Source organism: Triticum dicoccoides, chromosome 2A (assembly GCF_002162155.2).
Source record: "Triticum dicoccoides isolate Atlit2015 ecotype Zavitan chromosome 2A, WEW_v2.0, whole genome shotgun sequence".
NCBI classification, from domain to species: Eukaryota; Viridiplantae; Streptophyta; class Magnoliopsida; order Poales; family Poaceae; genus Triticum; species Triticum dicoccoides.
In genome coordinates, this window is record NC_041382.1 from 125021123 (window position 1) to 125033769 (window position 12647).

Sequence of the window (12647 nt, forward strand, 5' to 3'; positions counted from 1 at the left end):
GCATATTTTCTAATCTTTCTCATTGAGGGAGTCCTGGATTAGGGGGTCTCCGGACAGCCGGACTATCTCCATTGGCCGGACTGTTAGACTATGAAGATACAAGATTGAAGACTTCGTCTCGTGTCCGAATGGGACTCTACTTGGCTGTAACACCCTCGATGCGACTATATCTCCCACGTGTCGAGGCACGACTTAGAGGCATAATCGCATTGAAGGCATATGTCGCAAGTGAGGTAATATTCACACAACCCATGTAATATAATAAGGGAAAGAGATACATAGTTGGCTTACAATCGCCACTTCACACAATTACATGAATAAAGCATTACATCATCCAGATACAATCAAGGTCCGACTATGGAACCAAAATAAAAGAAGAACCCCAAATGCGACAAAGGTCCCCGATCGACCCCAACTGGGCTCCACTACTGATCAACTAGAATGAAACAACACAAAGGAAAAGATCTTCATTGAGCTCCTCCTGAGCTTGGTTGTGTCATCTGCACGGACTCATCGGCACCTGCAAGCTGGTTTGGAAGTATCTGTGAGCCACGGGGACTCAGCAATCTCGCACCCTCGCGATCAAGACTATTTAAGCTTATGGGTAAGGTAAAGGTATGAGGTGGAGCTGCAGCAAGTGACTAGCATATATGGTGGCTAACATACGCAAAAGAGAGCGAGAAGAGAAAGCAAAGCACGGTCGAGAATCTATGATCAAGAAGTGATCCTAGAACAACCTACGTCAAGCATAACTCCAACACCGTGTTCACTTCCCGGACTCTGCCGGAAAGAGACCATCACGGTAACACACGCGGTTGATTCATTTTAATTAAGGTCAACTTCAGGTTTTCTACAACCGGACGTTAACAGATTCCCATCTGCCCATAACCGCGGGCACGGCTTTCGAAAGTTCAAATCCCTGCAGGGGTGTCCCAACTTAGCCCATCACAAGCTCTCACGGTCAACGAAGGAATAGACCTCCACCCGAGACATTCCGATCAGACTCGGTATCCCGGTACAACAAGACATTTCGACAGGGTAAAACTAAACCAGCAACACCGCCCGAATGTGTCGACAAATCCTGATAGGAGCTGCACATATCTCTTTCTCAGGGCACACTCAGATGAGCCAGATGTCGGGTAAGCCAGCCCGGAGTTACCCCTGGTAGCCTCGGACATTGCTTAGTTGGACCAACACTCAGAGGAGCACTGGCTCGGGAGGGGGGGGGGTAAAATAAAGATGACCCTTGGGCTGGCCGACCCAAGGGAAAGAAAAAGTCTAGGTGGCGAATGGTAAAACCAATGTTGGGCATTGCTGGAAGAGCTTTACTTAAGGCGAACTGTCAAGGGGTTCCCATAATAGCCCAACCGCGTAAGGTACGCAAAATCCGGGAACATAACACCGATATGACGGAAACTAGGGCGGCAAGAGTGGAACAAAACACCAGGCATAAGGCCGAGCCTTCCACCCTTTACCAAGTATATAGATGCATTAATTAAATAAGATATATAGTGATATCCCAACAAGTAAACATGTTCCAACAAGGAACAACATCTCCATGTTCCAACAGGGAACAAACTTCAATCTTCACCTGCAACTAACAACGCTATAAGAGGGGCTGAGCAAAGCGGTAACATAGCCAATCAACGGTTTGCTAGGACAAGGTGGGTTAGAGGCTTGGTTCAACAAAGTAGGAGGCATGATAAGCAAGTGGTAGGTATCGCAGCATAGGCCAGCAAAAGAGCGAGCATCTAGCAAAGCAAAGATAGTAGTGATTTCGAGGGTATGATCATCTTGCCTGAAATCCCGCAAGGAAGAAGAACGAGTCCATGAAAAAGATAAACGGACGTAGACGAACAGATCCTCACAAGCGCGACGTTAACGGAACCAACCCGAAGAAGCAAACACCGGAAAAGAAAGCACACACATAGTAAACAACCCACACATCAACATGGCATGATGCACAATCGAGTATGATGCATGTCCGGGTTAATGAGGCATGCCATGGCAAAGTGCACAAACAATCCTACAAATTAAGTGGAGCTCAATATGCAACGAGTTGCATATTGACGAAACACCACGTCGATTATTTAGTTCTCTCCCGTTTAAGTACTCAACAATATTAAATGTTGGTTAACATGGCAAGAGGTGGGGCATAACAAAACTACACCATCTAAACCATTTAAATGGGGCCGGATATAACAAACAACAAATCCGGTAAATCCACATATGCCTTAGTAATTTAGTGCAACAACAATTTTTTTAACATTTAAATGTTATTATCATGATGCGAATGACATGAGCAAGTTTTATGCCATTTTTATTAAAACTTGACAAGAGCATTATTATGAAGCATTTGACATCGTGGTGGAAAGGAAAAGGGTGCCACGACGACGAATCCGAAAATGATGCCACGACAACATATCGGTTCTCCGGTAGCCCACGGGGATACCGGTGCAAAAGGAAGTGACGGGAGCGTGTCATGCAAGGATGGTGGGGTGCTCCCGATTACGGGGTTCCCACATGTCGGTGGCAAGATAAAAGAGGAACATGCAAGGAACAACTCGGACATGGTGCAAACACGGGCATCTCATACTACACACATTCGTTCTCGGAAGGTCGTCTCGGGGTTATACCTTCGAAGCGTGCATTTTTTTAAGCGGATCAAGTTCGTAGAGGGAAGTAGACGTTCTCGCGATGTAGTGGAAGTAGTGGTACACGGCGATGGTAGAGGTACTCTTTGATAGCCGTACACGTTCGGAGAGGAACTTGGCATTTACATGTTCTTCGGAGTCATTGTGTAGCCGTTTGTGTCGTAGTCGGACTTGACGAAAAACACACCGGCTGTAGTGGTACACGGCTCGTAGATGTTCGGATCACCGGAAGAGGTACTTGACGTCCACGAAAATTAACAGCGGAGGCCACGAGTCTCAGGTCTCGGGTCTTGGTCCTGAACTTGAGGAGGTCGACGGTCGAAGTGGCCCACGCGAGCACTCACGCACGGGCGAGCGAGCGGGTGCTGATGCTCAGGCGATGAGCAGGGAAAACAGAGGCCGGCGGCAGGGACTTGCAGCGAAGCGAGATACGCCGGAGATGAAGAGGGCGGCCACGGGACGGACGAATCCGGCAGATGGGCGTCCAACCCGGCTGGTGGCGGGACGAGGGAGTAGAGCAGGAGGCAGCGGGGCTTGATGGAGGGAGCTTGCGAGGGGCCATGGCGAGGAGGCAGAGCTCACGGCAGGAGGTGAAGAAGATGGTGCAGCAGCGGGGCGAGGAACGCAGGGGCCACGGGGCGGCTCGCGGAAGCACCGATGGTCGAGGACGGCAAAACAGAGGAGGCCGACAAGGGGATTGGGCGTCGGGTCGACCTCCTGTGGTGGCGGAGCTAGGGCTCACCGGATCAGGGGGGCCGTGGCTCCATGGGGCGGCGCTCGGGGTAGGAGCCGCGGACACAGGGACTTGGCGCGACGGCTCCTCAACGCAGGAAGCAGCGGCGATGGTGGCCTGCGGCGGCGAGGGCGCATGGCGGTGGGGAGGATCGAGGAGAGCTGCTGTTGTGAGCGAGAAAGAGAGATCGAGGGAGATGGGATCGGGCAGAGGAAAAAAACGACAGCAGGGAGGCGGCGCTGCGGGAGGGAGATGGGGAGTGGATCGATCGGATGGATTGCTAGGGTTTGGAGAGGGGCTTTGGTGGGCCTGGGAGGCCGGCCCAGCTGCGGGGAAGGATGGTCAAAAGGGCTGGATAGAGTGGGCTTTACTGGACTCCTCACTGCTGCTTTCTTTTCTTTTCTATTTCTTCAGACAGAAATACAAAAAGAAAGAGCAGGGGGAAAAGGAGAGGAGCTAGAGAAATATAAAAATGTACTCATGATCCTGAAAATGTGCTCTATTTAACAAAATTGGTTTGGAGATTTTTAAAGGAAGTAAAAATAATTCAAGTTTGAATTCAATTCAAACTTGAACCATTTTAAACCCTAACCAAAACAATTCCAAATATGATGAAATTTGATAGAGAGGTTGAAGGCATGGTCGAGAATTTATAGGAAAAGAATGAACATTAATTGAGAAGGGGAAAGTGGCACTTGCAGAAGAAAGAACTAGAAGGAAAAGAAAAGGAGATGATGCATGGGACAAAGGCATTGGGATATTTTGCAAGTGTGTTTGCGGTAAATCCAAATTGATGGAATATTTATAATAGCTCCCTAAATATTAGGAGGATATGTTATAAAGAGAATCACCATGTGAATTCCCTCGATTTAAATGGACCGAAGATCCAAGCGATTTGTTTAGTTGAGTTACAAAAGATTTATGAGATGATGGCATGATGACATGATGCAATGCATGACACGCAAGCAATGACAACGCAACAACAGCGAATAACAGGAAGACACGTGGCACATCGGTCTCGGGGCGCTTCATTGGCGTGGAAGGCAAGCTAGGCAATACGTATATGGATATCTCCTCTTTTGTAACCGACCTTGTGTAACCCTAACCCTCTCCGGTGTCTATATAAACCGAAGGGCTTTAGTCCGTAGGACAACAATCACAACATACAATCATACCATAGGCTAACTTCTAGGGTTTAGCCTCTCTGATCTCATGGTAGATCTACTCTTGTAACACCCATATCTTCAATATTAATCAAGCAGGACGTAGGGTTTTACCTCCATCAAGAGGGCCCAAACCTGGGTAAAACTTCGTGTCCCTTGCCTCCTGTTACCATCCGGCCTAGACGCACAGTTCGGGACCCCCTACCCGAGATCCGCCGGTTTTGACACCGACATTGGTGCTTTCATTGAGAGTTCTTCTGTGTCGTCGCCGTTAGGCTTGATGGCTCCTACTATCATCGGTAGCGATGCGGTCCAGGGTGAGACTTTTCTCCCCGGACAGATCTTCGTATTTGGCGGCTTTGCACTGCAGGCTAATTCGCTTGGCCATCTGGAGTAGATTGAAAGCTACACCCCTGGCCATTAGGTCAGATTGGGAAGTTTGAACTACACGGCCGACATCCGCGGAGACTTGATCTTCGACGGATTCGAGCCACAGCCGGGCGTGCCGCACTGTCTCGATGGGCATGACCTAGCTCTGCCACCGGACGGTACTCCAGAGGTCGCGCCCACACCAGCTCCGACCCTTAGCTCGGAGCCAACTGCGCCAATCGAGGACGGGTGGCTGGACACCGCCTCAGGGGCTGCAGTCTCGACGGTGATCGAGCCAAACACCAGCATAATCCTCCGTGCAACCCGTGACTTAAAGGTGTCGGACTCTCTTTCAGACCCAGAATCATCTGCGCCCCTGCCAATCGAATCTGAGTGGGCGCCGATCATGGAATTCACCGTCGCAGATATCTTTCAGCACTCGCCCTTCGTCGACATCCTGAATTCAGTAAGGTCTCTCTCTTTGTCAGGATAGCCCTGGCCGGATTATGGCCAACAGGACTTGGATGCGGACGACGAAGAAATTCGACGCCCACCCACCACCCACTTTGTAGACACTGTCGATGATTTAACCGACATGCTCGACTTCGACTCCGAAGACATCGACGGTATGGACGACGATGTAGGAGACGAATATGAACCAGCACCTATAGGGCACTAGAAAGCCACCTCATCGTATGAAATATACATGGTGGATACACCCAATGAAGGCAACGACGACGAGATAGCGGAGGATGACCCCTCCAAGAAGCAACCCAAGCGCCGACGTCACCGGCGCCGCTCTAAGCCCCGCCAAAGCAAAAGTGGTGATACCGGTGCAGGAGATAATAACACTCCGGGTAGCGCCGAAGACAACGAAACCCCCCTCCAGCAAGAGTTAGATCAGGAGGATGAAGATGCCAGCTCTCCTGAGAGAGCGGCTGGCGGAGAGGAGGAGGATGACAATTACATGCCCCCCTCCGAAGACAAGGCAAGCCTCGGCGACAATGAATTCGCCGTACCAGAGGATCCCGTCGAACAAGAGCGCTTCAAGCGCAGGCTTATGGCCACGACAAATAGCCTGAAGAAAAAGCAGCAGCAGCTTCAAGCTGATCAAGATCTGCTAGCTGAAAAATGGACTGAAGTCCTTGCAGCCAAGGAATATAAACTCGAGCGTCCCTCCAAGAGTTACCCAAGGTGCAGGTTACTACCCCGACTGGAGGAAGAAGCGTATGATACGGCTGACCGGCCACCTCGTGGCCACGATAGAGAGGCATTCATGCCGAAAGCTCAGCCCCCACCCCAACGCCATCCAAATAAAAAGGCATGGGAAGATACGCCAGACCTGCGAGACATATTGGAGGACAAAGCAAAGCACTCAAGATCGATCTAAGGATCACGAGGGCGCACCACTCTACGAGACGGTAAACGTCACGCCGGATACAGTAAAAGCAAATCCGGCCGGGCCGAACACGGTGGGCAGGACCCATACGAGTTGCGTCGCGATATAGCCCAATACAGAGGCGCCGCACACCCCTTTGCTTCACAGACGAAGTAATGGAACATCAATTCCCAGAAGGTTTCAAACCTGTAAACATTGAATCATACGACGGCACAACATATCCCGCGGTATGGATTGAGGACTTCCTCCTCCACATCCACATGGCCCGCGGTGATGACTTACATGCCATCAAGTACCTCCCACTAAAACTCAAAGGACCAGCATGACATTGGCTTAACAGCTTGCCAGCGGACTCCATTAGCTGTTGGGAAGATCTGGAAGCCGCATTCCTCGACAACTTTCAGGGCACTTATGTGCGACCACCAGACGGCGATGACTTGAGCCACATAATTCAGCAGCCAGAAGAGTCGGCCATGCAATTCTGGACTCGGTTCCTTACAAAGAAAAATAAAATCGTCGACTGTCCGGATGCGGAGGCCTTAGTGGCTTTCAAGCACAACATCCGAGATGAGTGGCTAGCCCGGCACCTTGGTCAGGAAAAGCCGAAATCTATGGCAGCCCTCACGACGCTCATGACCCGCTTTTGTGCGGGAGAAGACAACTGGTTGGCTTGTAGTAACAACATATCAAAGAACCATGGTACCTCAGATACCAAGGACGGCAACAGCAGGTCACGTCGCAACAAGCATAAGCGCCGCATTAACGGTGAAAGCACTAAGGATACGACAGTCAATGCCGGATTCAAAGGATCTAAACCCGGTCAGTGGAAAAAGCCATTCAAACAAAGTACGCTGGGTCCGTCTAGCTGGACCGTATACTCGATCGCTCGTGTCAAATACACGGCACCCCAGACAAGCCAGCCAATCACACTAGCAGGGATTGTTGGGTGTTCAAGCAGGCCAGCAAGTTAATCGCCGAAAACAAGGACAAGGGGCTGCATAGCGATGATGAGGAAGAACCCCGGCAGCCGCACACCGGAGGACAGAAGAGGTTTCCCCCGCAAGTACGGACGGTGAACATGATATACGCAACCCACATCCCCAAGAGGGAGCGGAAGCGTGCGCTCAGGGACGTATATGCGCTGGAGCCAGTCGCCCCGAAGTTCAACCCTTGGTCCTCCTGTCCGATCACCTTCGATCACAGGGACCACCCCACTAGTATCCGTCACGGCGGATTCGCCGCACTGGTCTTAGACCCAATCATCGACGGATTTCACCTCACCCGAGTCCTCATGGACGGCGGCAGCAGCCTGAACCTGCTTTATCAGGACACAGTGCGCAAAATGGGTATAGACCCCTCAAGGATCAAACCCACAAAGACGACCTTTAAAGGCGTCATTCTAGGCGTACAGGCCCACTGCACAGGCTCAATTACACTGGAAGTGGTCTTCAGATCCCCGGATAACTTCCGAAGCGAAGAGTTAATCTTCGATATAGTCCCGTTCTGCAGTGGTTATCACACACTGCTCGGACGAAGCGCATTCGCTAGATTCAATGCGGTACCACATTATGCATACCTCAAGCTCAAGATGCCAGGACCTCACGGAGTTATTACAGTCAATGGAAACACAGAGTGCTCTCTTCGAACAGAGGATTACACCACGACCCTCGCAGCAGAAGCGCAAAGCAGCCTCTCAAGGCAATCTACCAGCTCGGCGTTTCAAAGCCCGGACACCTTCAAGCGCGCTCGGGGCAATCGGCAAATAGACCGCTTGGTGCGATCTGAGCTCGCGTAGCAATACGATGGCCACCCCAATCCCAGCCCAACGACGTTGTTCGTGCCGCACGTACATCATTACGCATTAAAAATACCATGGGCACAGATGGGGAGGGGGAGGCACAACTACGGCACGTCCCAAAACGCGGCCTAAACTGCACCAGGGGCTTCCCATTTGGTTATTTTTCTTTTTCTTTCAGGACTTCAATCTCTGGAAACTCTGTCCGGTAGCTCTATTGCCGAACACATGATACAGCAACCAAGGAGGCCGACGACTACGGAATTCCCAGGTGGATTACAGATTTCACATAATTCCTCAGCTCGCCCTTGGAAGGGACATAGTCCTACTCTTTTGCTCATTACACTATCTGTATCACTCTGCTTTAATGCAATTTTTTAATATACAATGCATGACATTATGATTATTATCGCATTTTTGTTATATGTATACATATCTATGTGTCCATTAATGAAGCCTAGCAACCGTACACTCTGGTACGGCCAATGCACCAGGGGCTTACGTACCCACAATATGGTGTGAAAAGTCCGAACACTTTCACAAGTGCGGCACCCCGAACTTATAGCATTATATGCATCAGCTCCGAATCATGTCTTTGGTCAAATGTTGGGTTTGCCCGGCTCCTATGTTTTGGTACCTTACGTTCCGCTCTATCGGCTAAGGTAGTGCTAGGAGAACTACTACGATTGTGCCCCGGTTCTGCCGGGCCGAGCACCTCAGTAGAGAAAGCTAAAACTGACTGTCATGATAAGGCGAGAGACTGGTCGCTGTTTGGCAAGGTTTTTCGAGTCGCTAAAGACTTATGCCGCTTAGGGCGAGGGGCCGGCTCCGTCCGGCTTACAAGCATGTATCGCGCCCCGAATTCAGCCTTCCGAATACCAGGGGTTTTGCCGAAATTTAAAATTATAGAATTCTATGGCTAAGTGAGAGTGATAAAGCATTATTAGTCCGGTTGCCTTGTTCGTTGTGCTGAGCACCTCCCTCGAAGGACCCAAACATGGGAACAAGAGTGCTCAGGTTTACCCTGAACACTCCGGCACTCGTGGCATGGGGGCAGAAGCCGAGGACAAGCCATCTATCAGATTGGATAAACAGCCAAACAGAAGGTAATATATTAAATTCACACAAGCGTTGCATAGCGCATATGAAACAAGTTTTCATTACACAGGATAAAAAACGAGCAAGTCTCATTCAAATATTACATTTTGTGAACACTCATCCGCGATAAGACGGGCGCCCGGCAGAACACCCTCGTAGTACATCTCGGGGTGGCGGTGCTCCTTGCCCTCCGGCGGCCCCTCCTTGATAAGCTTCACGACGTCTAGCTTGACCCACTGCGTTTTCACACGGGCGAAGGCCCGGCGTGCACCTTCAATGCAGACGGATCGCTTGACGACCTCCAGCCATGGGCAGGCATCCACAAGCCGCCTCACCAGGCCAAAGAAGCTGTTCGGAAGGGCGTCGCCAGGCCACAACCGGACTATGAAGCCCTTCATGGCCTGATCGGCCGCCTTATGTAGCTCGGCCATCTGCTTCAGCTGGTCGCTCATTGGCACCGGATGTTTGGCCTCAGCATACTGAGACCAGAACAGCTTCTCCGTCGAGCTTCCGTCCTCGGCCTGGTAGAATAGTGCGGCATCGGACACACTGCGGGGCAAATCTGCGAATGCTCCTGAAGAGCTCCGGATTCGGGTAAGTAATCGGTAATTCACCGTTGCATGCTTGCTTTGCATATAGAAAACCTTACCCGCCGCTATCTTCTTCATCGCGTCAATCTCCTGAAGGACCTTCTGGGCCTCGGCCATGGCACTCTTTGCGCTCTCACGGGCCGCGGCAAGCTCAGACTCTCTTGTCTTCAAGTCAAGCTCCAACGCCTCGTGCTTTGTCATGAGAGCCTGGAGCTCTTGCCGCACCTCACCCACTTGAGCCTCGTGCCTCTCTCGCTCGGTGCGCTGCTGGGCCGCCTTTTCTTCGGCCTGGGACAACGCTTGCTTCAGGTGTGACGCCCGGATATTTAAACTACAATAATTCCCTGTTAATGATGCCACGTCACCGCGGTTACTATTGTTAATCTCGCGTTAGTTCAAAACGTTTCAAATTCAAATTTGAGTTAAAGGCAAACAACAAAGATTTCAAAAGTCAAAACTATAATGTTCTTAATGTGACAAATAAATCATGGATAATATTGGTGAAGAAACAACATCTTTATAAAATAATTAAATACCCTAAAGTGATTAAAACAATAGCAAAAACAATTAATTATACTCCTGTTGTATTCTATAAAATACTAAACTATTTTAGCTAGGTGCCAAAGTTATTATGGCAGTGATATAATTAATGTTACTATTTTAGGTGCTAGTTGAATGTTTTACAAAACCAATGCAATTTAGGAAACTAAAATAAAACAGTAAAGTAAAACTAAATAGAAAAGAAAAGGACAAACATAAATAAAACAATGAAAAGAAGAAAACTCCCCTGGCCATCTGGGCCAAACAGCCCAGCCGGCTAGCCCACTAGTCCTGCTGGCCCCCTCACTCCCTTAACCCCCACACCCACTGAAACCCTAGCCCATGACCGCACAAACCCCCACCCCCGATCTCTCTCTCACCCGCCCTCCCGATCCAGATCGGATCGAGCGCCTTGCCCCTGTGCCCCTCGCTGACGCCCCGTCGCTTGTCGCCGACCACCGCCGCTGGGCTCCGTCACCAGTCGTCGCCCCATCGCGCCTCCGTCCTCCCCCGCGACGCCACCTCGCCGGAGCCGCCCCATCGTCTTCGCCGGCGTCGCCAAGCCCCGCCCCGCGTCGGACGCAACCTCGACCTCCTCCTCGTCGGACCTCGCGTCCTTGTCCTCTTCCCCGCCGGCCGCCAGCAAGCCTCGGCGCCCCCTCTTCCCATCAACGCTAGTGAGGCCCGGGGCCTCTCCCTTCCTCTGCCTCACGCCTCGCTCGCGGTCACCGCACGCTAGAGCACCCACGCGCGCGTCCGCGGTGAGCACGTCTCACCGCGCCCAGCACGCCCTCTGTGCCGTGCTCCTCGCGACCAAGTCGTCCTCGCCGTGCGCCGCCTCCCTGCGTCGCCCACGACGGCCGCGCCCCGCGCCCTTGCTCCACTGTTGCTGCCCTTCAAGTCATCGTTGCCTGCTCCGTCGGCCGCACCGCCGCGCCCATTCACCCGTAGCTGCAACCGCTCCCCCTCTGGCTACTCGTCGCTCGCCCGCGTGCGCGTGCTGCCCCACCTCGCAGCGATGCCATGGCCTCGTCGCCCCGTGCAGCCGCACCCCCCGTTGCGCCCGTGGTGCTCACTGCCGCCCAGCGCGCGCGAGCCAGCGCCCGGCTCCGCCCGTGCGCGAACAACGTCGCCCCGCCGCGTGCGACCCGCGGCCTCTGCCGGCCGCCTCGCTGCATCCTGCAGCCTGCGCCTGCCACCCTGGTGGCCTCGCCCCATCGGGCACACGCCCGTTCGGGCTGGCGCCCGCATGCCCGAACCCGATAGGCCCCTATGGGCCTATGACAAACGGGGCCCGTGCCCAGAACGTCTATTAAAAATAATAAATAAAATAAAATAAAAATGAATTAATAAAATTAATTAAACTAATAATTAATTAATTAATTAATTAAGTTAATTAATCAAGTTTAAATAATCTAATTAATAAGTTAATTTAATTAAACAGTGATTAATTAGCTAAACCCTAATTAAACTAAGCAGTGTATGACATGCGGGACCCACCTGTCGGGTTGACCAGGTCAATGCTGACATCATGATGACGTCATGATGATGTCAGCAAACACTATTCTAGATAATGTTGATTTAAATAATTAAATAAATCCTAAAAATGATTTAAATCTTTTAAAATTAATATAAAATAAACCGTAGCTCGGATGGAAAAACTTTGTACATGAAAGTTGCTCAGAACAACGAGACGAACCCGGATACGCAGCCCGTTCGTCCGCCACGCATCCCTAGCATAGCGAACACGCAACTTTCCCCTCCGATTCATCTGTCCGAAAACGCAAAACACCGCGGATATTTTCCCGGATGTTTCCCCCTTCACCGGTATCACCTCATACCGCGTTAGGGCACCCCTAGCACCGCTACTTGCCATGTCATGCATCACCATGCATTTGTTTGCATTATATTTATTTTTTCTTCCCCTCTTTTCTCGCTAGACAGCGAGACCGACGCCGCTGCTACCCAGTGCGACTACAGAGTTGACGACCCCTCTCTCTTGCCAGAGCAACCAGGCAAGCCCCCCTCCCTTGATCACCAGATATCGCCTACTCTACTCTCTATACTGCTTGCATTAGAGTAGTGTAGCAGGTTACTGCTTTCCGTTAATCCTATCCTGATGCATAGCCTGTCCTTGCTACTACTGTTGTTACCTTTACCTGCAATCCTAATGCTTAGTATAGGATGCTAGTTTATCATCAGTGGCCATACATTCTTGTCCGTCTGCCATGCTATACTATCGGGCCGTGATCACTTGGGAGTTGATCACGGGTATATACTTATACATAATATATGATACTTGTGGT